This window comes from Acinonyx jubatus, chromosome C1 (assembly GCF_027475565.1).
Source record: "Acinonyx jubatus isolate Ajub_Pintada_27869175 chromosome C1, VMU_Ajub_asm_v1.0, whole genome shotgun sequence".
Lineage (NCBI taxonomy): Eukaryota > Metazoa > Chordata > Mammalia > Carnivora > Felidae > Acinonyx > Acinonyx jubatus.
Window position 1 is genome coordinate 755,867 of NC_069381.1, and position 27,384 is coordinate 783,250.

The following is a 27,384-nucleotide window of genomic DNA, read 5'->3' on the forward strand; positions in this document are numbered from 1 at the left end:
ATCAGACAATAAGCTATAAATTCATTAAGGGTAGGAACTGATTTCCTCATCATTGTGTTCTCTGAACGAAACCCAAGATGAACTTAGTAACTGCTTACTAAAAGACTTGTTCCCACAGAAAGCAAGTTCTGAAATGCAGCCTTGAGGATGGGTGCATCTCGGAGACCTTGGATCCCTGGGGCACAGAGAGAGAAAGAGAAGAGCAGGGGCAACCACAGCAGAGCCGAAGCCAGCTTCCCAGTGGGCCTGGCATGCGCAGGGCAAGTGAAACTGAGAGCTGGTGCAGAGGGACACAGCAGACACAGCCCAAGCCTTGACGGGGTTCAGACAGGACCCTCAAAGCAGTGCAGAGCTCCAGAAACGCTCACCAGAGAAGGCCCAGGACACAACCCTCCCGTGATATTCTGCCCAAAATGCAAAACCTGAATCTAACCATTAGCAAGCCCAGACAGACCCAAAGTGAGGGTCATAACTGGCCTGTTCTCTTGGAAATGTCAAGGGCAAGAAAGACAAAGAGGGAAAGGTTGTTACAGATTCTCAAAGAATGCAGATGACCTCCAAACACAACACGTGTTCTGGACTGACTGGACCCCGGACACCAGGGAGAACAGCTGTAGAAGACATTACAGGGACAATTAACGAAACAGGAAACAGGAAACAACTTGGTATCAGTGTTGAATTTACAAATTTTGATGAGTGAACCGTGGTTTTATAAAAACACGTCTGTGTTCTCAAAAATACACACTGATGTATTTAGTGGTGAAGCGGGAAACAGATGTGAGAAACTGATGTGAATTTTACATTCTACTTCTTTCTCTTTTTTAAAGTTTATTTGAGAGAGAGAGAGAGAGAGAGAGAGAGAGAGAGAGAGAGAGAGAATAAGCAAGTGCGCACGGGAGCAAGCAAGGGAGGGGCAGAGAGGGAGAGAGAGAATCCCAAGCAGGTTCCTCGCTGTCACTGCAGAGACCAACGCAGGGCTCAATCTCACAAACCAAGAGGTCATGACCTGAGCCAAAATCAAGAGTCAGACACTTGATCGACTGGGCCCCCCACGCGTCCTGCCTTCTACTTAAACTCACATTTGTGTGAGCATAAAAGTGGCACGTGCCCATCAGGACAACACCCTGGCGACCACGTGTAGGGTGAAACGGGACACAAGGAGCACATTCCCTGTGGCCCAGTCTGCCATCAGTGACCACTGGGGACACCCTCACCTCTCCCAGGTCTGGCAGGAAGGAGGATCTCAGCCAAAGGGGCTGGCTCTTTGGCTAAGAGTGGAATGCTCTGAGCCTCCAAGGTTTGGCAGACCGGGCAATCAGGAGACTGACAAGCATCTAACTGGGGTGTGGCCTGCCCATTAACTCCTCTTCACAGTGTGGGGGCCGTGCTCCCCGCTTCCTAAGTTTGCTACCCAGTGGTATAAAGTAGTTCATTTTTATGGAAGTAGAACTAATGAGCCCCGCAGGAAGATAAAGAAACGAACGAGAGCTCAGTGGAGTGCAGGGAATCAACCCTTGGGGACATTCGGAAACACCATGGGGAGGGAAGGCAGCTGAGTTCGAATCGCAGTGGGCCAAGGCCACCAAACTGCCACCATAACCTAAAAGGGGACCCTACACAGCCCACAGCCCTCGACCTTCCAAGGGTGTGGCGCTAGGCCAGAGATCAGGGGCGCTCACACCAGGCGGCCCTGTGCACGGCGGGGTGCCGGACAGCACCCCAGCCTCTACCTAGGAGATACCAGTAGTAGAGCGCACACCGTAACAACCGCAAATGTCCTTCTGAGAATTCAGTCACTGTTCCTCCCCACTGCCTGTCAACAGAGTCCATGAATGGCCTGTAGGTTTTCCAAGGCATCAAAGCAGTTCCGTGAGAGCAGCTCCTGGTGGGCAGGCTCCGGAGCAGTGAGAGCTTAGAGGCAGCGATGAGGGCCGTGCAGGACAAAGAGACTAGGTGACAAATGCCCAACCACGTAAACCGTGCAAGAACCTATGATTGACATAGGTGATATTCAAGGTCATCCCCCAGTGAAAGCACACTGGACAATTCAGACAGGTGACGCCGCCCCAGTGGCTGCTGCCCTGGAAAGGAGACGGGCGGGGGCGCTGGCCACCTGAAACTGACACTACACACAATTGTACACGTAACAACCATCTTGATAGAAATGCCTCCTCAGAGATAGAAATGCCTTTCTCATGGCTAAGCCCACACTGATTTAAGTCCCAATATGTCCCAGGTGTCCTGAGAACTACAAGAGAATTTAAAAAAATAAACCCAAAGAATTTACATCTTATCCTCAGAGTTCACCTTTAGACCCTCCTTGGTACAAGTATCCATCCCAGAGAAATTCTCCTTCCAAGAAGGTACTTCCAGTACATAGACACCCGAATTTCAAACATCACAGTAAGACTCCAGAGGGAATTTAAACTGGAAGAATTTAGAAAACCTATCTCTATGTATCTTGTTTGCAGAATACTCTTGTCAGCTTAGTGCACGCCAGCACATGACTGACAACAGGAACACTGTTAAGGAAAACAACCCGTATTCCTGGGGAACCATGTTCAGCACTGTTTCTGCAGAGGCCGTGCTGAAGGTCAGTTGCACAAAGAGTCTGGGATCAGAGGGTGAGTTTGGGTCCCAGCCCTGTGACCTCAGGTCAACTGCTTCACCCTCAGACCTGCTGACTCTCTGCTGGTAAGAGGTCAAAAGATGCTCTGCTGGTCAAGAGCTCAGAGCAGGGGTGGCAATTTTTCCCATGGAGACCAGGCAGCCAATGTCCGGGGCTTTGTAAGCAGACTCGGTTCTGCTGCTGCTTCTGCTGTCACAAAAGCAGCCACAGACATGCATGAGGACTGAGGCTGTGCTCCGATATAACTACCTATGGGTACAAACTCGAATTTCCCTTAACTTTCCCATGTCACAAAGTACGCTCCTTCCAATTGGTTTAACCATTTAAAAATGCAAAACACATTCTTAGCTCCTTCTTAGCTCCTGGGCCACACAGAAAGAGACAGCGAATGTAGCTGTGCCAACCTCTGGCTTAGAGTACAGTGCTGGGCACATGGCTACAGTTACCATCCTGAAATACAGGCCACAGTAGCTACATGCTGTCAATCTCCACTGTCTTAGAACCAAAAGCTGACCTCCTAATTTCACTGAGAGTTGTCTTTTCTCACCTACCAACTCTGTTCCAAGCAGCGGCTTCTGCTGTCCTGGAGAGCGCACTCACACGTCAGATACCCCGAACACTCCTGCGCTCCAAGAAATGAACTCTGCTTCTTCTAATCGAACTACATAATCTTGACAGTCAATTCTGAAAATCCATTCGACAGAAGATTCCCCCCACGCACAAATTTACACTTGAAGTAGAATTCTATCCCTTACAATTTCTATGTTAACCAAGAGGTTATGAGTGTAGCTGAACATCTACCAGTATCTTGCCCTCCACATCTTGGTATCCACTGAATGGTGTGGACGCCTCCACTCTTTCCCAGGACCTGAAGTCCACATCAGCTACAACGAGCTTCACTCAGTAAATCCCACCAGGTCTTTGGTTTTGCCTCACTGCCTTAGACAAACTGACTGCAGCGTTACCGTCTGACATCACTTTAACGTACTGTTACTAGGGGCATCTGGGTGGCTCAGTTGACTGGGCTTCCGACTCTGGATTTTGGCTCACGTTAAGGTCTCATGGTTCATGAGACTGAGCCCCACGATGGGTTCTGTGCTGACAGCACAGAGCCTGCCTGAGATTATCTCTCTCCCTCTCTCTCTCTCTCTGCCCTTCCCCCACTGCACATGTGCTCTCCCTCCCTCCCTCCCTCCCTCTCTCCCTCTCAAAATAAATAATAAATAAATATTTTTAAAAAATAAAGTACTGTTATTGAAAACCACCAGATGCGCCTGACTGGCTCCACTGGTAGAACATGCGACGCTCGATCCCGGGGTTGTAAATTCAAGCCCCACGCTGGGTGTAGAGATTACTTAAAAATAAAATCTTAGGGGCGCCTGGGTGGCTCAGTTGGTTGAGGGTCCGACTTCAGCTCAGGTCATGATCTCCTGGTTCATGGGTTCAAGCCCCACGACAGGCTCTGTGCTGACAGTTCAGAGCCTGCAGCCTGCTTCAGATTCTGTCTCCAGCTCCCTCTCTGCTCCTCCCCCACTTGTGCTCTGTCTCTAAAATAAACATTAAATTTTTTTTTTAAATAATAAAAAATAAATAAAATCTTAAAAGGGGCACCTGGGTGGCTCAGTCAGTTAAACATCTGCCTCTGAATTTAGTCTCAGGCCATGATCTTGTAGTTCACAGAATCGAGCCCCGTGTCAGGCTCTGCACTGACAGCCAGGAGCTGCTTGGGATTCTCTTTCTTTTCTCTCTCTCTCTCCCCCTCTCCGTTTATGCTCTTTCTCTCTCTCTCTCTCTCTCTCTAATAAAATAAACATTTTAATTAAAAACATAAATTCTTAATAAAAAACACTGAGACTGCAGTTGTTTTATGTCAATTTTAACAATACCCGTGGCATTAAATCTTTTACAAAAAATGAAAAGATGCAGGAAAAAACAGCAAACCAGGAACATAAGATGCTATGAAGGAGCAGACTACAGCACCAGTAAAAATCATCTACCTCAAAGGTGAACTTAGTCAATTACACTTCAATAAAAAAAGCTCAAACTACTGAGATTTCTGTAATACGCTTACTTCAGTTATGCTACCTTTGAGAAGCTTCTAATACGTTCAAATGTTAAGTCATTATATTTTGTTACATTTCCTCCAAAATGAAAATGGCTTTTCCCTAATTATCATGATGTTGGTAAATTTTCCACAAAAAATACTGAAAAAACAGTCCCTTACTATAACGTGTCCCTTGCCCCCATCAACCCACAGGGGTGAAAAGGGGCATGTGTTTCTTCTAGACCTCGATACGCAGGTGCATAATTTCTCACAAATGAGTCAAATGACACTATACATAATCCTTCTCCCCTCCTCCCAATTTACTGCACTGTGGCCATCTCCTCGTGACAAAAAAGGGCCACCTTACATGTTTTTTAAACAGATGCACAGTATTCTGTGAGTGTCCCTCAACGTAACCAATCCCTAGTGATAGGCAGGGAGATTCAACCATTTATTCATTCCCCAAATATTCAGAGACATACTACCGTGTCAGAGCACATGTCATGGAGCTCTCTGCCCTCACTGAGTTTATATTCTAGTCACCATTGACAAATGTTTTCTTTTACCTCCAAAATTCAAGGTGATGGTTTCTAACAGAGACTGTTTTTAATACTGTTTTTATAACTAACGTTGTAATAAGTATTCTGTTATTTTCTCCTTTGGATAAATTCCTAAAAATGAAATTGCCAGAATAATTTATTTTGGAATTTTCTCTTTTATACTAAGGATGTCAACCCTTTATCATATACATTTCTAATATTTTCTCCAATTTGTCTGCTTTGGAGCCTCAGTTCAAAGGTCGTCCATCAGGTGTCTTTTGATATAGACAGGTTCTGAGTACTTCAGCAGATAATCTTTTTATGGCTTGTAGCCTTAGTGTCAGGTGAAGAAATCCTTTCCTCACACACCCCACCTCTAAGGTTATAAAATATATCCCCCAATATTTTTCTAGTACTTTCATGTTTTTAATTTTACATTTAATCCTTTCATCCACCCGGAACCTGTATGTGCTGTGGACTGTGGAGTTTTCAACTTTATTTTTCCCAGCAGACTGCCCCTTGATCCAACATCTTTCACATTAAAATCCATCCATTCCCAACTCATTTAAGACGCCACACTAATCGTGAAGTAAATTCCCATAAGGCGACAGGTTGTCATCTAGCCTACTCTGTTCCATCTACCTATGCTTTATAATACTTTTAAAATCTGTATCAAATAGAACACTTCCCCCCTCGTCTTCATAGAACAGGCTCCTCTCAAATATCCATCCCCCCCCCAATAAGTGACATCTTTAAAATACGTCAGCATGTGTACGCAGGTAACCCGCATTCAAGTTCTGCACTCACACCCGTTCAAGTCCTCTCTTGTCTTCAATAATGCTGCTTAAGTGCTCTTCATATAGTCTTACAACTGACTTAAACACACTTTTCTCTTTATAAAAAGAAAAGGTTCAGACCTGATCGCCATAAAAAAAAAAAAAAGAAAAGAAAATGGCATTGGTCTATGTGCCTAAGAACTCAAAAAATTATCTTTAAAGTTAGTTTCTATAAAAGAATAAGTTATTTGCAAAAAAGCATCTTATAAGGACTCATGGCCCTTGTCATGAACCTTCACTGTTTTCTCTTTTCTATTCATTATTTGATACTCAGGACTCAAGTTACTGAGTTTTGTAATAGCACTAAAAACAGAACTTCACTATAAAGCAACCACACAGTTTATTACAGGCATGAGTTGTGGCCGGGGCCCCACAGGCATCTTGATCCTCCCAGGGATCTCTAAGGTAGGATAAGGTCAAAGGAAGGGGCAGGAGCAGCAGCACAGGTGCGTGGAGCTGGAACTTTCTTATTGTCCCCGCTTCCTCCCCTGGTGAATCTCGGCCATCTCACTCACAGGACTAATGAGCCGGAAAGACGAGGGGGTGACAGTGAGAGGAACCTGTTTGTCTAATCACAGTTATTCATCATGTAGCTGGTTCCTCCTTTCTGCCTCTTCTTCCAGATGACCCAATTACCCTCAAAACTTTCTCCCCCAAGAATGTCCCCAATTTTGTAACAGGTCACTACGTATAAAGCCTCAGAGCTACTTATATTCAGTTCATCAGGGAGTATCTAAGTTAACCTGCACCCACTTGTCATGTTGCTTTGCTGGGAGTCTTAGATTTAAAAATCTTTTGTTTTGTTTGAAATCCAATCCCACTCCCTCCCAATCAAAGCCATCTTCTTCTTTTCTTTCTAAGGTAGGCTCCACACCCAACGTGGGGCTCAAACTACCGACCCCAAGACCAACAGTAGCATGCACCACCGGCTGACCCAGCCAGGCGCCCCTCAAAGCCATCTTTCTTTTTTTTTTTTTTTTCACATTAAAAAATTGTATTTATTTATTTTGAGAAAGAGAGAGAGAGAGGAAGGGAGGGAGGGAGGGAAGGGCAGAAAGAGGGAGCGAGAATCCCAAGCAGGCTCTGCACTGTCATCGCGAAGCCTGACACAGGGCTTGAACCCACAAACTGTGAGATCATGACCTGAGCCAAAATCAAGAGCCAGACGCTCAACTGACTGAACCACCCACGCACCCCTCAAAACCATCTTTCTTGATGTCACTCTGTCTCTTCCAACCCTTCAAATTCTGAGCTTGGCAGGCATTTTATGCAGACTCCCGCACAGAACTGCTGAAATGACACTAAAGTGTTGTTTGCTAAAAGGTAACTGGTTCAACCCATTGCTCGGCTAGCAAACAAATTAAATTTTATACTAAGTCAAACTGCTGTTTAACCTCGCAAGAGTTGCTGAAAGCCGGTCGATCACGTGTCCTGGGTCACAGCTAACTTGCTCAACTGGACAGAGTAGCATACTGATTAGGACAAATTTTAAAGCCGTGAGAGCAGCTGAAGTGAAAGGCCAACCAAACGGCCGGCACAGATGAGGAGACGGGCCTGAGGCAGTACCGATGGAGGAGAACCCCTGGCTCCCAGGGTGTCAGCCTTCTGTGACCGCCTCTCTCCCTTGTACCAATGTCCTCCACCACTGTGGCTTCTCAGCACACGGCCCAGGGACGGCAGCAAGGGAGGTGTTGAGGAGCCTGGCGGGGGCCCTGGCAGAGCCCTGCCTCAGCCGCACCCAGTGCCTTGGGTCAGGGTCTGCACTGATCACGACCCTGGGGGATTCGCATGCACCCAAATAAACAGAAGCTTAGAGTCTCCCTATTTAAAAATACAACTCTCCACTGGGCCCACCTGACCTTCCAACACACCTAAGCCCTCCCGCTGCCCCTCCATGGCAAAGCTTCTTGCCACCCCATCTCCATGGCTGGCGTCTCCTTCCTCACCTCCCATGTTCCAACTCACCCCAATCAGCTCTACCTCACAGGTTCACCACCTAGTACCTGCAGTCCTTCAGTCAAAGAGACCCTTCAACACACTCTCTCAGAGCAGTTACCCACCCACCCTGCTTACTGAAGAGCTGCCCCTGTGCATGCCTCTTTCAGACCGCTGATGGATGGCACTCCTGCTCCCATCGCCAATCCCGTGCACAGGCGACAGCATCTATGTCTGACTTCCAGACTGGACTCCTGGAGAACACACTGATGAGCCAGCACTCGCTCGTCTTACGGCCATTCGGAACCTCAGATGTTCTAAGCAGAGCTCCTGATCCCCGCTGGACAGCCAGCAAACCTGCCCCACCCATGCGGCCACATCCCAGCGGCTCACATCACCACCCTGAAGTCTACAAAGCAAACACTCGGGAGGCAGCCTAACTCTCTCCCTTGCCCCTTCGCCCAGACCACCAGCACCAGCACTCTGGCTGGTTCCACCTCCAGAGCAGATTGAAATCTACCCCTCTCTTCCCACCTCCTCACTCCACCCTTAACCAAGGCACATCATCTGTCATTAAATCCCTCCTTTAGCGGCGCCTGGGTGGCTCAGTTGGTGAAGCGGCTGACTTCGGCTCAGGTCATGATCTCGCAGTCCGTGAGTTCGAGCCCCACATCGGGCTCTGTGCTGACAGCTCAGAGCCTGGAGCCTGCTTCAGATTCTGTGTCTCCCTCTCTCTGCCCCTCCCCCATTCGCACTGTGTCTCTCTCTGCCTTTCAAATATGAATAAATGCTAAAAAAAACAAAAAAAAAAACTTAAAAAAGTGCCTCCTTTAAATGATCTTTGCCTCTATTTTTTCCCCCAACAATCCATTCTTCATTCAGCAATCTGAACAATCTTAAAATTCACATCTTGTCACTTCCTGCTTAAACTCTTTCAATGGCTTCCCGCTGCACCAAGGAAAAATCCAAACTCTCTTCCATGGTGTGGTAACCACAATCTGCACTGTCCACACCAGGGCACTTCTGAAAGTCAAAGGCACTGACCAGACAGAACCACGGCTCGCCAAGCACACAATGAAACCTGTTCTGGGCAAACTGGTGACCGAGGACATCTTCCCTCCAACATGCACGTCTACCACTCTGCTCCCTGGGCACTCCCCTTTGGCCAGGCGTCCTCCCCACCTCAAGAGCTCTGCAATCACTTCTTTCTACCCTCACCTACTTGGCTCCCTCTCACCCTTGAGGTGTCATCCACTCAGGAAGGTCTTCCCCAACTGCCCTAAACCACGCCCCTCTCCATCTAGTATCTGACAACACTCACCATAACGGTAGAAATTTGTTGTCTCCGCCATCAGAAAATCAGAAACTACTGCCCAGTACTTATTAACAAGCACCGTGTCTTTGCTCACAGTATTTGGCAAATATTTGCTAAATTAATTGAAACAAATTAATGTTCATTTTTAGAATTCATTCCACAGAAATCTTAATATTAATTGGACATCCTAAAGCAGGCAACTCTAAATGCCACTCTATCGAAAGATCTGTGGGTTTTAAAAAAATGCACCGATTCTTTGCAAGTCCTTCCATCAAGATCCAGAGTCTATTTCCCTATACTTACAGTGTGGACTGGACCTTGTAACTTGCCTTTAACCAACAAAATGCAGCTAAGGTGACGTTGTGTGACTTCTAAGCATGGCCTCAAGAAGCCTAGCAACTTCTGCTCCTGCCCTCTTGAAACTCAGCCACAAGACGGCTGGGCTGGCCTGCTGGAGAGGGCACGTGGAGAACAGAGGCACCCTGGCCAGAAGTCCACGCCGGTGAGGCCCAGGAAGCGCAGACCCCAGCCCACCTGCCAGATGACTGCCAGTGCAACCGTGGGCACGGCTGACACCATGCAGAGCAGAGGTGAGCTCTCCTGGCTGAGCCCTGCCCTAGCACAAAGGTGAACGCATGGTCATTGTTTTACGTCCTTACATTGGAGGGCAGTTTGTGGTTGTACAGCGTAAGTAACTAACGTACGCCATGATGAATTTTTCGTCACTGCAGAAGGCATATCAGTTTAAGTCAGAGCTCTCAACACTGGCACTGCTGACATCTTGAGCTGCCCAACCCTCTGATGTGGAGTAGCAATCCTATAGCACACCCCAAGCTGTGACAACTACAAACGTCTCCAGACAAAAAGCAAGAGCAGAATGTTGTCTGCACCTCGAGGGGGACTGGCTCTTCCACAAGGGAAGGAAGGATTCATTACTTTGGGGGCATTCCTTGTGCAGTCTTCTGTTAACTTCAGATCTGGGCTGATACCTACGTATTCTTTTCCTCCTCGATCGCCAAAGGACAGTTAGTGAAACAGACACTCGTGGTGGCCTCTACCCAATCCTGCAAAGATTACCCACAAGGACTTTGCTCCTCTGTTCCCACAGGAGAAACAAGACAGATGCAAAACCAAAGTACCTCAAGGGCCCTTTCAGTTCAGTGCCTGACCCCCAACAGAGACTCAAATCCTAGCTTCTGGGTGAGCTCCAAAGACCACAGGAAGACATAAATAGCTAAAACTAGCCAAAACCAAGATCCCAGATACTTTAAGTACAGCAAGTTTAGGGACTGTGTATATTTTTAAAAAAGGGGGGGGTGTAAAATATTTAAAAATAAATTTGACTGGGGGCACCTAGGTGGCTCACTTGGTTGAGCCTCCGACTTCAGCTCAGGTTGTGATCTTGCAGTTTGTGGGTTCGAGCCTCGCATCGGCTCTCTGCTGTCAGCGTGGAGCCCTCTTCAGATCCTCTGTCCCCTTCTCTCTCTGCCCCTTCCCCTCTCACGTTCTCTCTCAATCTCTCTCTCAAAAATAAACATTAAAAAAAAGTAAATTTGACTAGCAAAATTCCAATTCTATATACAATATAAACTATTCTTTTTTTTAATGTTTATCTTAAGAGGGAGGGGGAGAGAGAGCACGCAAGAGTGCGTGTGAGCTCGACAGTGGGGGAAGGGCAGAGAAAGAGACAATCTCAAGCAGGATCTGCGCTGTCAATGCAGAGACTGATGAGGGGCTCGATCCCATAAATTGCAGTATGACAACCTGAGCCGAAATCAAGAGCTGAACGCTCAACTGACTGAGCCACCCAGGCATCCCTGAACTATTCTTTTAAACATACATTTATCGCATCTGACAAGCACCCCAAGATTCACACGATATAGTTTCCCAACTAGACAGGCAAGGGTTGCTAAACAGAAGTACTGAAAGGACTTTAATTTCCCAAATTCTCACTCCGTATATGGAGACTTTTCCTCAAACCTCCCAAATTTCTACTAATGGCAGCCCAGACACAGTCTAGGACTGTGCTATCCAGTAGGGGTTGTTATTAGCCACATGTGGTTTTTTTAAACTTAATTGTATTAAAACTAAATAAAACTAAAAGTTTCTTAGTCACCTGAGCCACATCTCAAGTGCTCGATAGCCACACATGGCTAGGAGCTACCATACTGAACAACGCAGATCATAAAACATTCCCATCACAGAAAAGGAATTCTATCGTACAAGGCTGATCTGAAAGATCAAAATTAAAAGCAAAGTAGAAAAAGCTTGTACTGGAGATGGAGAAACGTACCACTTCCAGGAGCAGAGCAGTCTCTCTTCCATCCAGAGCACTCACTGCTGCAGACCAACGCGTGTTCGGCCATTTAAAAACTAACATAGATGGGGTGCCTGGGTGGCTCGGTTGGTTAAGCGTCCGACTTCGACTCAGGTCACAATCTCGCGGTCCGTGAGTTCGAGCCCCACGTCGGGCTCTGTGCTGACCACTCAGAGCCTGGAGCCTGTTTCAGATTCCGTGTCTCCCTCTCTCTCTCTGCCCCTCCCCTGTTCATGCTCTGTCTCTCTCTGTCTCAAAAATAAATAAACGTTAAAAAAAAAAAAAAAACTAACACAGAGTCAAGAGGTATATTATATAAATACCTACATGTTACTAAGTTCTTTGTTTTTATTTTTAACATTTATTCATTTTTGAGAGAGAGCGAGCAAGCGAGCGAGCAGGAGCAAGGGAGGGGCAGAGAGATAGGGAGACACAGAATCCGAAGCAGCTCCAGGCTCCGAGCTGGCAGCACAGAGCCCCACGCGGGGCTCCGACTCACAAACCACGAGATCGTGACCCGAGCTGAAGTTGGCCGGCCGCTCAACTGACTGAGCCCCCCAGGAGCCCCAAGTTCTTTGAATCAGTACAGGAACAAGAGAAGTTCCTACAAGGCTGCTCTGCTGTTAAAAAAAAAGAATCGTGGGGTGCCTGGGGGGTTCAGTCGGTTGAGCGTCCAACTTCAGCTCGAGTCACAATCTCGCAGTTTGTGAGTTAGAGCCCCGCGTCGGGTTCTGTGCTGCCGGCTCGAGCCTGGAGCTGCTTCGGATTCTGCGTCTCCCTCTCTCTCCGCTCCTCCCCCATTCATGCTCTGTCTCTCTGTCTCTCAAAAAGAAATACATGTCAAAAAAAAAAACTTAAAAAAAGAATCGTTTACCCACTGACTTACAATTAATTAATTAATCTCAACAATTTTAGAAGCTTTCAATTTTATTACTGTTTTTAAGTTCGCCTTATCTAAATCTGGGAGCAAAATGTTTGGACTACAAGAGCTATTTTAAAGCCCTTCTTTCACAGCCTAAGGGAACTTCCTCAGAGTGCAGCCTGTTCCTCAGCAGCTCAGCCTCTTCCTGAATATGTCAAGTTTTAAGTGACAGGAAATGTGTGTTGGTCAGTTCCTTTATTTTAAGAAAATGTAAAGAGAGCATGATGGCCACTTATTGATTTAAAAAGCACGATTTCACCGCGTTCCCAATCAGCATCTGGCACCAAGACTCCCGGGCTGACTCCACCAATGCCTAGGAGATGCCCTCCCCACCCCCATCTCATCTCTCCGGGTCCAGAGCAGCCACCCCAAACCCAAATCCCATCAGCAGGAGACCCGGAGTCTTGCCAATAACTCTCTTACCCATTCTTGAGAAAACCACCCAGAACTTCAGGTCCTGGCTACATGGTCTCATAGGCCTCTGTCCCCAAGCCTGACCGTGTGGCAGATTCGCTGGGGCACTGGTCTAAAATCCCCGAGTCCTGGGCTTACAGATGAACTGATGGACACTTCCAGGGAGTCAGATGCACAGAACTAGCCCTGCCCACATACACAGCCCAATGGAGGTGCCCTCTACTTCCAACCTGGGCCAGTTAGGGAAAAAAAAGAGGCAGGACTTTCACTATTCTGTCACTATATGAGATGAAATGCCATAAAGGTGGTTAAGTGTGGCTAATCAACGTGACTAGGAAGAGGGGTGACCAGGAAAAGCCTATGTGAGGAGGTGACACTCAAACCGAGACCTAAAAGGGTTAGTGACTCAGCACTGAAAACGGCAAAAGGAATGGAGATGTGGGGCTGACAAGCGGATGGATGGGTCTGTAGGTCAGAAAGGCTGGAGAGATAAATTTGAAAGTCATCAAAACCATCAGTAAACAGCCTTTAAAACAGACAACTGGGGTAGCCACCTGGGTGGCTCAGTAGGTTAAGCATCCAACTTCGGCTCAGCTCATGATCTCGCGTTTTGTGGGTTCAAGCCCCACGTCAGGCTCTGTGCTGACAGCTGACAGCCTGGAGCCTGCTTTGGATTCTGTCTCCCTCTCTCTGCCCCTCCCCCACTCATGCTCTGTCTCTCTGTCTCTCTCTCTCTCTTAAATATAAACATTAAAAAAGAAAAAAAAAGACAATGGGAGCACCTGGGTGGCTCAGTCAGTTTAGCAGATGACTTCAATTCAGGTCATGATCTCACAGTTTATGAGTTTGAGCCCCGCGTCGGGTTCTGCACTGACGTCACAGAGCCTGCCTGAGATAGCGCGCGCTCTCTCTCTCTCTCTCTCTGCCTCTCCTCCATTTGCTCTCTCTCTCTCAAAATAAACAAACTTAAACAAAAAACAACAAAGAAAAAGACAACAGATGGGAACAGACATGATCACCGAAGGAGAGCCAAAGAACAGAAAGAATCCTAGACTCAAGATTGAGAAACGCCAGACAACTGAGAACATGCTGGCCAGGTAAAAGAGGAAACCTGGAAGGAAATCAAGAAGGACAAACAAAAGGTACGAAGGAGCCAGGAACTGAGAGAGGAGAGTGTTTCAAAGAGGTGGTGTTAGTCAACCCAGTTCAATGCCAAGAGGCAGAATATACTAAAAACGGGGGGAAAAAAAGTAAGACCATTTCGGAGTGCACTGTTACCTGAAGCAGAAGCAGAGAGGTGCTTACCACCAAGGAAAATGGAAAGGAGGTGGACAGATTCTCAAATGTTTTTTTCATCCCTTGACTCCACATTGACTGAAAAGCCCACCTCTATTCTTGAACTTTGCTTCTGTGAGAGACATCAAGAATCCTTATAAAACATTTAACTTTCCATTTAAGTTCTCTTGTGTTGGTTTCTTCAACTTGCAACGGAGAGTTCAGTTTACAAGTCTGGCCATGAAAGGAGGGTAAAGACGTGGCAAAGAAGGAGTTAGGAACCCTCAAGGAGAACAGGGTCAAGGATGAAGCTATAGGTAACTGCGGTGGGTTTTGGAACGGTATCCCCTAAAAATCACTATCCACCTGTAAATGTGACTTTATTTGCAAAAGGGTCTTTGCAGATACCATTAGTTAACTTCAAGTGAGGTCATGCTGGATTAGTGTGGGCCCTGATCCAATGACTGGAAACCTCGTTAAGAGCAGAGACGTATGCTGAGACGAAAAGGCCAAGCGAAGACAGAGGCAGAACCAGATTGCCGGCAACCACCAGAAGCTAGAAGGAAGCATCAGAGGAAGCTGCCCAGCCAACACCTTGGTTTCAGACTTCCAGCCTCCACAACTGCGAGAGTAAATTTGTGGTTTCAACCCCTCAGTTTGCGATCATTTGTCATAGCACCCACAGGAAAATAATGGAGTTAACATTTGAAAGCCAAGCAGAGGAAGCCCTGAAAACCTTAATGAAGACGGCAACCACAGAGACAAGAGAGCACGGGCAGCCTGGAGAAGCACATGAGGAAAGGGGAAAAGCCAAGGGGCCAAACATCCTAAGCAGCAGTGATACTGGACGCCAACGTGCCAGTTCTCGCACCTGCTAAGCAGAAGGGTGAACGTTTTGTTTGCACCATCTCATTTAAGCCTTCCAGGTACCCCAAGATGAGAACATGCGATAGAAGTAACTCACTCAAGGCCTCAAAGCTAAGCAGCAGCAGAACCAGGATGTCCAACACATGGGTAGAGCTAATCTGCAGTGGAAAGAAAGGACAATCTTTGCCATGTAGTTCATGTTTTCAAATACGAGTAACATTCAGAAATACACATAATATGCAACAAAGTAGAAAAATTAGAATGAAAATATCCATGCAGTGATCCCCAATCTGGGGGAAAAACATCTCTGCACTTCTACGTGTGAACAATACAAAACAAACGTATGAATATAATATACATAGAGGTGTCTGGGTGGCTCAGCTGGTTAAGCAGCCGACTCTTGATTTCAGCTCAGGTCACGATCTCATGGTTCATGATATTGAGCCCCACGAGTCAGCCTGTTTGGGATTCTCTCTCTTGCTCTCTGCCCCTCCCCCACCCACATTCCCTCTCTCTCTCCCCCACAATGAACAAACTTCTAAAAAAATGAATATAAATAATACATAACAAATGAAATATAACAATCTTATTTCCTGATAGGGAAATCATATTCTCCCTCATTTTATAGTCCTAATTTTCTATAATAAACATACTAAACATTTTATTTTTAAAATGTAAAAGTTAGGGATGCCTGGGTGGCTCAATTGGTTAAGCGTCCACTCTTGATTTTGGCTCAGGTCATGATCTCAGGGTTGTGAGATGGAGCCCCTGCTTAAGGTTTTCTCTCTCTCTCTCTCTCTCACTCACTCCCTCCCTCCCTCCCTCTCTCTCTCTACCCCTCCCTGGCTTGCATTCACAAGGTCACTCACTCACTGTAAAAATAAACAAAAATAACATAAAATAAAAAAATAAAATGAAATGCAAAAATTAAAGATTAAAATGGATTTACTGAAAAGGGCATCTTTATAAAAACAACGGGAACGGGAAGAAAGATCTTCAGAGGATGAGGACAGGATACAGAATTGAAGCAGTGGAAACAGATCGCCTGCCTGAGGAGTGGCCAGAGAAGATACCAAGATTAACTAGGGGGTTAAGTTATATAAGACTTAGTCACGTTAGGGGCGCCTGGCTGGCTCAGTAAGAACAGCATGCAACTCTCGGTCTCAGGGTCATGAGTTCAAGCCCCATGTTGGGCGTAGAGAGTATTTAAATAAAAATAAAACTTAAAAAAAAAAACAGACTTGGTCATTTAGTCATGTCTGAAGGTCGAACAGAACCCTTGAAGAAGAAACTAAAGATAAAACTGTTGGTAAATATGTTTTCAAGCGGAAGGATCTTCCCTTTAATAATACATGAAGGAGCAGATGCCCACACAGAAGTCTTCTGAGATGAAAGGGAAAGGGAAACAGCTCATGTTGGAGGGTCCACAGTGTAAGAACTAAGAGCTCTGGAGGCAAATGACTCAGGTTCAAATATGGGTTCCACTGCCTGCGCCCTCCATCCATTAAGCCAGCTTTGAAATGTGGCTATTCACAGTACCCACCTCCGAGTTGATGTGAGTTCTTACCACAGTGCCTGGCACCGGAGGCACCCACAAACCTGAACTAACAGCACCAGGATCATCACCAACAGGGCAAAATGGCAGGCCATCTACTGCCAAGGGAATGCCAAGTGGAGGTCCCGGAGGGTCAAGGTTTGAAGGAATTCATTTCAACACGGAAATCCTAAAGTACTTCTCCCGACATACTTCATGTAAACCGTGAGCTCATGACCTGAGCCAAAGCCGGCTGCTTAACCGACTGAGCCACCCAGGCTCCCCATCGACCTCCTTCCTTAAAATGAAATGCTAAAGGGGCACCTGGGTGGCTCAGTGGGTAGAGCATGTGACTTTTGATTTCAGGGTTGTAAGTTAGAGCCCCAGGTCGGGTGCAGAGATTACTTAGAAGACTTGACTTTGGCTCAGGTCATGATTTCACAGCTCAGAAGTTCGAGCCCCAAGTCAGGCTCTATGCTAACTGGGCAGAGCCTTCTTGGGATTCTCTCTCTCTCCGCCCCTCTGCTCTTGCTCTCTCTCTAAATAATTAAAACAAATTTTTTCATAATAATAAAATGAAATTCTAGGGCCCTGCTCTCTCTGCCTTCCTTCTCAGCACAGCCTTTCCCACCACCTGACAGGTGTCCCTCTCCCAGGGTGGAGTCGTGTCTCTCCTGGCCCCAACAGCAGCTGCTCCCAGGCACCGATCAGCCCCCAGAATAAGCAGACCACTGCCGCTCCCCGCTCCAGCCCCCTTCCTCTCCACACCTGACAATGCCAGGCTACTCTATCCGAAATCGGGTGGAACGGAGCCTTCCCTCCTCACATGCCTCTCCACCCCTTTGCTTCAGAGCCTCCCACACCCCACTGTCACTCCTCGGCCCCGGGGAATCTTGGCATTGAATAGTCCCAGTCTACTTCTCAGCCAGATTTGCTACTCTGTCCAACCCACCCCACCCCCACCCAAGACTGTCCTCCGTTCCAATGCTGTATTCTGATATTCTCCCAACTTCTGGTCACTCCTTCAGGAGCTTCTCTTCCTCTCAAGCTGCACCAATGGGTTTTCAACCTTTACAGAAATCTCTGGGTTCTTCTCCCCAGGAAAAGGCACAATCCTACACCTGTAATGCTGCAAACAGCAGGGGAAAGGGGAGACACAGTGCCTGTCTCCAGTCCCCCAGTCACCCTGGGCCAGTGCCCTAGATGTGGCCCAGCTGGTTTAACCACTACACTGCTCTCCAAATCCCTGCTGTTCAGATGGCTTGGTCTCAGGCTCCCTCCACACTCTTAATTACTGAAAATCAGAGGGCTTTTGTCCCTGTGGGTTATATCTATATATACTTACTATGCTAGAAATTAAAACACAAAAGTTTTCAAAACGTTTAATAAGCCTATTACATGTTACCATAAAGAACATTTTTTCAAAAAATAACTAAGAAGTAATCTGATGAAAAGGCAGCAGTATTTTACATTTTATTTAGCCTACCTGTTTTAATGTCCACCTCAAGAGGAGAGAGCTAAATTCTCACATCTGTTTCTTTTTTGTTTAATTTTTGTTTTATTTGAGAGAGAACAGGCACAAGTGGGGGAGGGGGAGGGAGAGAGGGGGAGAAAGAGAATATCCCAAGCAGGCTCCACACTGTCAGTACAGAGCCCCACGAATACTCCCGAACTGCAAGATTATGACCCGAGCTGAAGCTCAACCAACTGAGCCACCCAGGCACCCCTCTCACATCCGCTTCTGCAATCTGCTGCAGTAATGTCTTGCTTTGGTTGTAGTATATGAGGACAATTCAGTCTCACACAGACACACAGTTGGAAAGGGAAGGAGTATTTTAACAGACATTTCTTCTTTTTTTTTTTTAATCTTTAACGTTTATTCTTTATTACTGAGAGAGACAGAGCGCAAGCAGGGGAGGGTTAGAGAGAGAGGGAGACACAGAATCCGAAGCAGGCTCCAGGCTCCGAGCTGTCAGCACAGAGCCCGACAGGGGGCTCAAACTCAGTCCGTGAGATCGTGACCAGAGTTGAAGTCGGATGCTTGACCGACTGAGCCACTCAGGCACCCCAACAGCCATTTCAAATAAACATGCAGTCTCCTCTGATACTACATCAAAACTTGACAAGTGGGTAAGCATCCTAAAGGGAAGTTCTGATGTGGAATCTGAAACTGTGTCAATTAATTTTTAATACCATTACATCTTAAATTCCGTGGGATTTGTGCTCTGAATGGATCTTTCACCATCTGTGAGTTTGTAGCATCACACACAGGCCATTGGGAAACTACCAGTTCACTGAATTAAGCAAATCTTCCAAATGTTGACACATTTCATTACATAATATTAAAAAGAAACATTCCTAAGTACCATCACCTACAAGAAAAGTCTTTAAATACTGGGAAGCTGTCAAGCTCATGATAGCAGAATCAAGTTTTCCAAAATTCTAATTTCCATCTGAAAGCTCAGATTTCATCACTGCCAACAATACTGTCAGTAATGTTCCTTGAAATATCTGGTTTGCTTCGTTAATTTTCAGGAAGTACCTGCCATACAAAAACCCCTGTCTAAACGGCCATCCCTTTCTGCCAGCTCTTCCTCCAATGCTGTGTGTGGCACAGTCCAGGAGAGGCTGTTGCAGTTGGGGCGCACTCGCGCTGCAGGCCTAGTTCCCACTTTGCCTCACAGACGGGAAGAAAACAGGTATCGGGGTTAAAGTATAATAATATTTCCTTTTATGCTTCATCAGATATTAAACTGGATTTCTCTAAACACAAGTTCATGATGATGAAGAATACTATGACTACAATAAATACTGTAACTGGTTTCATACCACAGCCCTGATTTGTGTTGAAGAACTAGCAGTTTAACCTACCACTGCTCGTGTGCCATCAATGCAAACGTCAACACAGTGAAAGTCAAATAGCATCTTCATGACTGTATAAGTAGCTTTGATGGAATGGGTCCTGGAAGGGGTTTCAGGGACCCACAGGAGTCACAGATCAGACTTTGAGGGGGCACCTGGGTGGCTCAGTCGGTAGAGCATGCAACTCTTGATCTTGGGGTTGTGAGTTCAAGCCCCATGTTGGACGTGGAGTTTACTTAAGAAAAATCTATTAAAATTAAAAATAAAAAAATCTGGGGCGCTTGGGTGGCTCTGTCAGTTAAGCATCAGACTTAGGCTCAGGTCATGATCTCACGGTTTGTGGGTTCGAGCCCCGCCTTGGGCTCTGTGCTGACAGTTCAGAGCCTACAGCCTGCTTCAGATTCTGTGTCTCCCTCTCTTTGCTCCTCCCTCCCCTCGCTCATGCTCTGTCTCTCAAAAATAAATAATAAATGTTAAAAAATTTTTAATAAAAAATAAAAAATAAATCACAGATCACACTTTAAGACCCCCCCCCCCCCGCGGCTCCTAGTAATCTTTATTTCCAAAACTTCAATCACCATCTAAATACTGTTAACTCTGAAAGGCCCACCTCCCAATTCAGACCACTCCTCCAGAGCTCCACATTCACATATTCAAAATCCAAATATTTCGGGGCGCCTGGGTGGCGCAGTCCGTTAAGCGTCCGACTTCAGCCAGGTCACGATCTCGCGGTCCGTGAGTTCGAGCCCTGCGTCGGGCTCTGGGCTGATGGCTCGGAGCCTGGAGCCTGTTTCCGATTCTGTGTCTCCCTCTCTCTCTGCCCCTCCCCCGTTCATGCTCTGTCTCTCTCTGTCCCAAAAAAATAAATAAAAAAACGTTGAAAAAAAAAAAGTTAAAAAAAAAAATCCAAATATTTCTCACGCGTCCTGTTTCAGAGACTTGGTAATACTGTAGTGTACCAAACTTCTAGTCTTTATGGAGCTTAGAACTGGCAGGGAGATCAGCACAAGGACTAGGAAAGCAGAGCAGGTTAAAAATGGTTGAGATTAGTGGCTCTGTCTCTCTCTCTCCGGAAAATAAATAAACATTAAAAAAAAGACTTTTTTAAATGGTAGAGATTCATGAGATGAGAGAACACCCTCTGAGGAGGGAGTCCACGAACAAAGACCTGAATGAAGGAGTGAACAGTACAAGGAACCTCTGGGAGAAGAGCTTTACAGCAGAAAGCTTAAGGCTGAGCCACCCTTGCTGGAGGCCATGGGGATGCCTCAAGTGTCCTCAAACTCAACTCACGCCCCACCCCCCCAGCTCCTGCTCCTTACTTCAGTAAATGCCAAACAGCCATCCAGATGCCCAGGACAGAGACTCCTGAGGTCATTTTCTCTTGTTACCTTCCATTCAGACGCCCCATCTTTCAGTCACCAGCTTTACCACCCCAGTCCAGACGCCTTCATCTCTACACCAAGCACCCCATTCGGGAGCCCTGACCATAGTCTTCCTTTCTCATCTGAACACGCTCCAAGCTCAAGTACCTACCATGCCATGGTCCTGATTAGGTCAATCTGCCTTTTTTTTTTTTTTTTTTTTAATTTTTCTACTAATGTTTTTGTGAGAGGGGGGCGGGTGGGATACAGAGTGTGAGCAGGGGAGGGGCAGAAAGAGAGGCAGACACAGAATCTGAAGCAGGCTCCAGGCTCTGAGCTGTCAGCACAGAGCCCCATGCGGGGCTCAAACACACCAACCATGAGATCACGACCTCAAAGTTGGATGCTTAACTGACTGCGCCACCCAGACGCCCCTCAATCTGCTGTTTGAAACTCTTTAAAGGCTCCCTAGAGCCCTTGAGGTAAAAGTGCAACTCTTTCCTAAGACTGTGAGCTCTCAGTGTCCACTTCTTACCACCCTCCAGCCCTTTGGAACTTCCATCCCTGGATGAGCTGTTGTGCTCTCTTTCATTCTGATAAGGAATCACTGAGCACCTACCACTACCACGCAATAGACGCTGTTCTGGGTGCAGACACAGGGAGTGAAGGAGGCCAATCGGTGGCTGCATGAGAAACACACCATCTCCCCCACCTTGGAACACTCCTTCCTTCCCCTCCACCCGCCAAATGCATGGCAGACACACTCCAGATATAGGGTGCTTCAGGTCTCAACTTAAAACACACTTTATTTCTGAGAAGCACTCACTGTACCCTAGCTGACCCTGTAACCCACTGCCCGTGCATTTCTCCTTTGCATTTCTGCTTGTGAGGCTCTCTATCAAACAATAAACTCAGTGAGGCCCTGGGCCACGCCCACTCTATGGCAGTTTATAGCCTCAGCACCTACCAGACAAGGTACTGAATAAGCACTTGTTAAACCAACTTCCAGTTATAGTATTCATAAGAATATATGAAAAATATTTCATTATTACTGTCATTAATTGGCAAATCAAGGGACACCAAAGTTTTGTAAAATCAAAACAAGTCATCATTCAGGCTGTGGTGAAATCTTTAAAAAAAAATAATTCTGCCAGTTTTCAAAATGGATCAAAATTCAAATAGGATCCAAATTTCAAATAGGATCAAAATTCTACTATAAAGGTAAAGAAAGTCCTTCAAGAAAAGCAAACAATGTGAGAAGACTCAGGAGAAAGTGTGGTGGTAAATAAATGACAGGGATTTGTAAAGACAGCTGACACATATGCTCCGTACCCCAAATTAATGACATTCCTCGGGAACCATTTGGAAGAAAGAAAAAACAAATCTTTCAGTAAGCTGTCTTCTTACATTATCTAACATGATCACAGTTCAGGAAGTTTTTACAAAGCAAGGCCACCAGTAGCAGAAATGGCTAATGGGCGTCCTGTGGGCAAGGCGCTGCTCGAAGAGCTTCACACATCTGTCAACTAACAGCCACCCTAGGAAGGAGGGCCATTATTAAATCATAACCTTTTATCAGTGGCAATATAGGTTCAACTGAATAATCTCTTTAAAATTACCCCAGATAACCCTGACTTGATCTTTTATTTACTTTTTTTAATTTCTTAAATTTACATCCAAGTTAGTTAATACATAGTACAACAATGATTTCAGAAGTAGATTCTTTTTTTTTTTTTAAGTAAGCTCTACCTCCAATGTGGGGCTCAAACTCACACCTCGAGATCAAGAGGGGTGAGCTCTACCAACTGAGCCAGCCAGATGCCCCCTGTCTTTTAAATCCATGCGTGTAGAAATGGTTTTCCCCAGGGGCACCTGGATGGCTCAGTTAGGCATCCAACTTCAGTTCAGGTCTCGATCTCAGAGTTCACGAGTTCGAGCCCCACATTGGGCTCTTTGCTGTCAACACAGAGCCCGCTTCGGATCCTCTGTCCCTCTCTCTGCCCCTCCCCCGCTGGTGTTTTCTCTCTGAATAAATAAACAAACTTAAAAAAAATGGTTTTGCGCAGAAATTCTAATTTTAAAAAATTTAAAATTTCAAAAAGTCAAATAAGCAGATACTTAAGTCTTAAAAAGAGAGAGAGAGAGAGAGAGAGAGAAAGAAAAAGAAAACAACACTGCTCTACAAAACGGGAAGCTTTTCTAGATCACTGGAGGCCAGCAGTAATTTCTTTCCATCGATTACTGTGGCACCTAATGCCAGGCAGGCACTGCCACAAGGACAGGAGGGCTAAAAGGTTTAAAAAGCTTTTAGCATTCCACTAAATCCTCCGACCAATCTGAAGGTCTATAGATTGTCTATATTTCCTAAATAAGAGTTCTGGAACAACACCCACAGCTTTAAAAAGAAATGGTATTCTTTTTTTTTTTCCCCAGAATAGTCAACATGATGCCGAGTTACTCAATGTATACACACCCCCCCCCACACACTTAGACCGCCCTTCCTTCCAGTGTCACAAACGCGTCTGTCCGTTTGTGAAATGCGTATCTGACCTGTTTCAATCTAAGCTTGCTTTTACCCCTTCACTTCATGTTCACAAAACCAAACACTTAACTGGCCCATCTGCTTCATGATTTCTCTAACCACAGAGCAATGAATGCAAACCTGAGATCAGAATTTTTCCCAGCGTTAAAGGAGTTGAAGATTTTTTGTTCATTGCCTTACTGGACTTACACTAATAGGGGTTTCAAAATAATATAGCATGCCATATGGTCAAGCCCAGATAACAAAATTGAGGATATCTGTTACCAATCCACTAATGCTTTTCAAAGCCAAAGTCTGTAGACAGTAAGAATTTAATCCAATTTGGAAAGCAACATGAGCCAAAAAACCAACACGGGCAGAGAGAAAAAAACAACCCAATGAAGATAGATGCCAATACCGCAGGTCTAAAATCAAATCAGTGTTACTCATTAAAGTATGTATTCGCTAAAAAGCCAACTGATGGTAGGTAAGTCTACAGATATCCTAAAGACCTTTCTCAAAGCTATTTGGAGAAATACAACTTTTTCAATCAAACCAATGGACAACAGAAATTTTTAGCAATGTAACAGAACAAAGCTTTAAGAAATAAGTTAACTCCTCATAAAATCAGTCCCTTTCTTTCTCAAGCTGTCACTAGAAGTCTACCAAGGTGATTCAAGCTTTGCAATCAAAGTCACTAAGCATGAAAAAATCTGAAGAGGTTTTAAGTTTTAGTCCTTAAAAAAAGACAACACATTATTCTGCAGGCTTTTAACACTCTTTTAAATCTGTTTAGAGATTAAAATTAAATTTGAGGAAACTTACTTCAACCCCCCCCCCCAAAAAAAACCAGAAGTAACTCAAAATATCAAACCAAGAAATCTTTCCTAAGGTATCATGAATGTTCTTCAGTGGACATTAAATGATTGAGCACCTCTTTGGTGATCTAAATACAGCCCTGCTGTGAACTCCAGTACCTTACTGGAGGACAGGCTTTTGTCTGATAGGTGTGTTCATTTAAGAAAGTGTCAGTTCTGAGTCAAAACTGCATGAACGATCTCCTCCATACACATTCGTTCCAGCAGATGAAATGTAGCCCTAACACTGGTTCCCCAGCAGAAAGAAATGGGAATAAGCCACAGGCACAGTCACAAAACTTAACTTTGCTTTCCCAAATTCTCACTAAGAAAACCTTGTAGCACTTACAATGCCTGCGAGGCCGGGAGCACTAACCTCGGGACAGACTTGCAGTCGGGCCTCACAGCCACCAAAGACTGGAGACCTCACCCCCACCCCCCCACCCCCCCACCCCCTACAGGGCCTGACGAGTTGGCCTCTAATGAACCATCCCAGTTGCTCTCCATTTCTGGCCAACTCTAGTCTTAGAGAGTTCAATCAAGCCAAAAGCTACCATCCAATTGTGCTGTGTGGAGGTTCTCAGACTGTTTCCATGTTGGTGGCACCAACTCTGTCCCCACCCACACACCCAATATTAGTAAGGAAGCAAAAAAGGAACTGCCTATTCACTTTCTTGTTGCAATATATACCTTCCGGAAGAATCTAGAATAGACTCTATCTACCTTAGCAGAATTCAGACTAAGACCTTACTTCTCTACCTCCAAAAAAGATTAAAGCTTCGAATCCAAAAGCAAAGAATTCATGTAAAAATCTTACTGCTAACACTCTAAAGACCTTACCCACTGTCTAGACTTAAAAGGAACTTCTTACAAAGCTAATACTACTTCCATTTACTTGGTAATCATAAAAATAATCTACACGTTTTCTTAGTTAATAATCAATCTCATAAGCAGCTGCTTAATCATCAAATATTGAGATCACTCTTATCAGATGGATTGTAAAACGAAAACACACACAAAAAACACCCCCCAACTAAAACCACAGTTTAAGAGGTCTACATCGTTGACACACAAATTCAGTCATGTATTCTGTAGCTGTCAATGTCCAGTAACTTCCCTCCCCAACATAAAAATTCACACATCGCTGTTTTTCTTCGGTAAATGAAATCTCACAATCCAAACTAAAAAGCTTCCACAAAGAGGAATTAAGTAGATACAGCCAGTACTACTTCCGTATGTAACTATATAATTTAAAGGACTTAAGACACGCTTCAATACCTTCTGAACCTAACATAATTGGCAAGGAAAAATACGGGGGGTGGAGGGGGGTGTCTTCAAAAGTCCAATGGCTCAGCCACCACCCAGGTGGAATTTTCAGCTCAACTCCTCCCCCACCCCCACCGCTGCCACCGAAAAGCTCGCAGGGCGAAGGGCGACACGCAGCCCGGGGTCACTTCCTCCCTCCCTCCCACCCTGGCCCTTCTAAATAATGTAAATGGGCCCAAAGCACAATCGGGGCGCAGGCGGCCGGGAGCGCGCGGCGGCTGACAATGGCAGCGGCGGCGACGCGCCATCTTGTAGCGGGGCCTGGCCCGAGCCATTCATTCGGCGCGGGGGCGCGGGGGCGCGCGGACCCCGGCCCGGCCCAGCCGCGGGGGCCGCCGCCGCCGCCCGACCTCCCGGGCCCCCCGCCCCGCCCCGCGGGCTCCGCGCCCGGCGAGGGGAAAACGACGACGGGCTCGCGACGGGGCTGCCTCCCACTTTTCGGTGAAAACGAAAATAGCCGAGGATCGCACCGTTCGGTCCTCCCGGCACAGCTCTTTGTTTCTGCCTTAAATCCACCCCGAATTGCCACCCGCGGGCAGCCGCTGGCCGGGCCTCAGCTTCCTCATTTCACTGTCCCCCTTTCTTCATCGTGTCACCAGCAAGCACTAACTTCAAAGTCCCCAGAAAAGGTGTATTTAAAACAGCGTTTCTCCGAGGCAAGGGACGAGCACCTCGACCCCCCGCAGAACCCCGCCGCTCCCTTTGTTCTCGCGGCCCCGACCCGGCCGGCCTGCAGACCCCGGCCCAGCGCACCTCCGCCCCGGCCAGCCTCCGGCGCACAGCCCCCAGTGAGATCGGGCCGGATCGGACCGCGGACCCCGACCCAGGACCCCGGACTCCGGCTCCCAGACCGCGGACCGCGACTCAGCACCCAGGACGGCGGACCCCGACCCGGGACCCCAGACCGAGAAGCCAGGACCGCGGGCTTGGAACCAGGACCCCGCAGAACGCGGATCGCAGACCTGGCCTCAGGGTCCCAAGCCCCCGCCCCAAGACCCTAGCCTCCAGCCCCTCCGACCCCGGCCCCAGGGCCCGAAATCCGGACCCTGATCCCGGCCAGAGAGCCCAGACCCCGGCCGCACATCCCGAGCCCCGGACCTGGGACACCGGACCACCGCCCAGACCCCGGCCCCAGCCGAGGCCCGCAGGGTCCCCGCCCGCTCCCGGCCCGCGACCCCACCCGGGCGGGGCAGGAAGACGCGGCCCCGCGGCGGGGTGGGGGCGGGGAGGGTGGGGGCGGGGCGGCTCCTGGCAGGCGACTGTGGGGAGGGGCCGTGGCCCGGGTCGCGGGGCAGGGGCTGCCGCGCTCACCTCGTCCCGCCTGACGCGCCCGCGCCCCGCCGCCTCAGCCGCCTCAGCCGCCTCAGCCGCCTCGGCCGCCGCTCTGGAGGTGGTCGCGCTCCGGCCGCTCCGCGGGCGCTGCGGGCAGGTGCGCCGGCGAGGCTCGGTCCGGTCCCGCGGCGGCTGTTCCACTCCCGCGCCCGCGCCCGCTCCCGCTCCCGCTCCCGCTCCGCCGCCGCCTCCGTCCGCCCCTCAGACGCCTCCAGCCATCGGGATGGGCGCGGCGGCCCCTGCCCGCAGCCTCGGGAAACCCCACGCCGCGTCACCGCGCACGTCGCGCGCGCACGCACGGCCCGGCCGCGGCCCCGGCGCGCGCACGCCCGCGCGCTTCCTCCCTGCGCCCACCCCGGGAGCGTGCGCGAGCGGCTTAAAGGGGCCGCGCTGGCCGTAGGAGAACGGGCTCCGGAAGGCACCCCCCCCCCCCCCAGCCCTGGTGGCCCAGGCACCAGCCTCGCTGGTGGCCCAGGGACTGCGCGGGGAGCCCTG

At 47.5% G+C, this 27,384-nt stretch overlaps 1 protein-coding gene across 3 annotated transcripts in view; it reads right to left on the reverse strand.

The window, feature by feature from the left end:
- GNB1 (G protein subunit beta 1) overlaps window positions 1-27,122 on the reverse strand; it is an 88,703-nt gene extending 61,581 nt beyond the window's left edge. For 2 of the 3 annotated variants that reach the window (XM_027060705.2, XM_027060703.2), the window contains exon 1: window positions 26,869-27,122. The gene's annotated coding sequence lies outside the window, so the exon portion shown is untranslated. Of the gene's footprint in view, window positions 1-26,655; window positions 26,730-26,868 lie in introns of those variants that run through there. The other variant, XM_053205494.1, reaches the window with a different exon arrangement.
- Window positions 27,123-27,384: the final 262 nt, after the last annotated feature.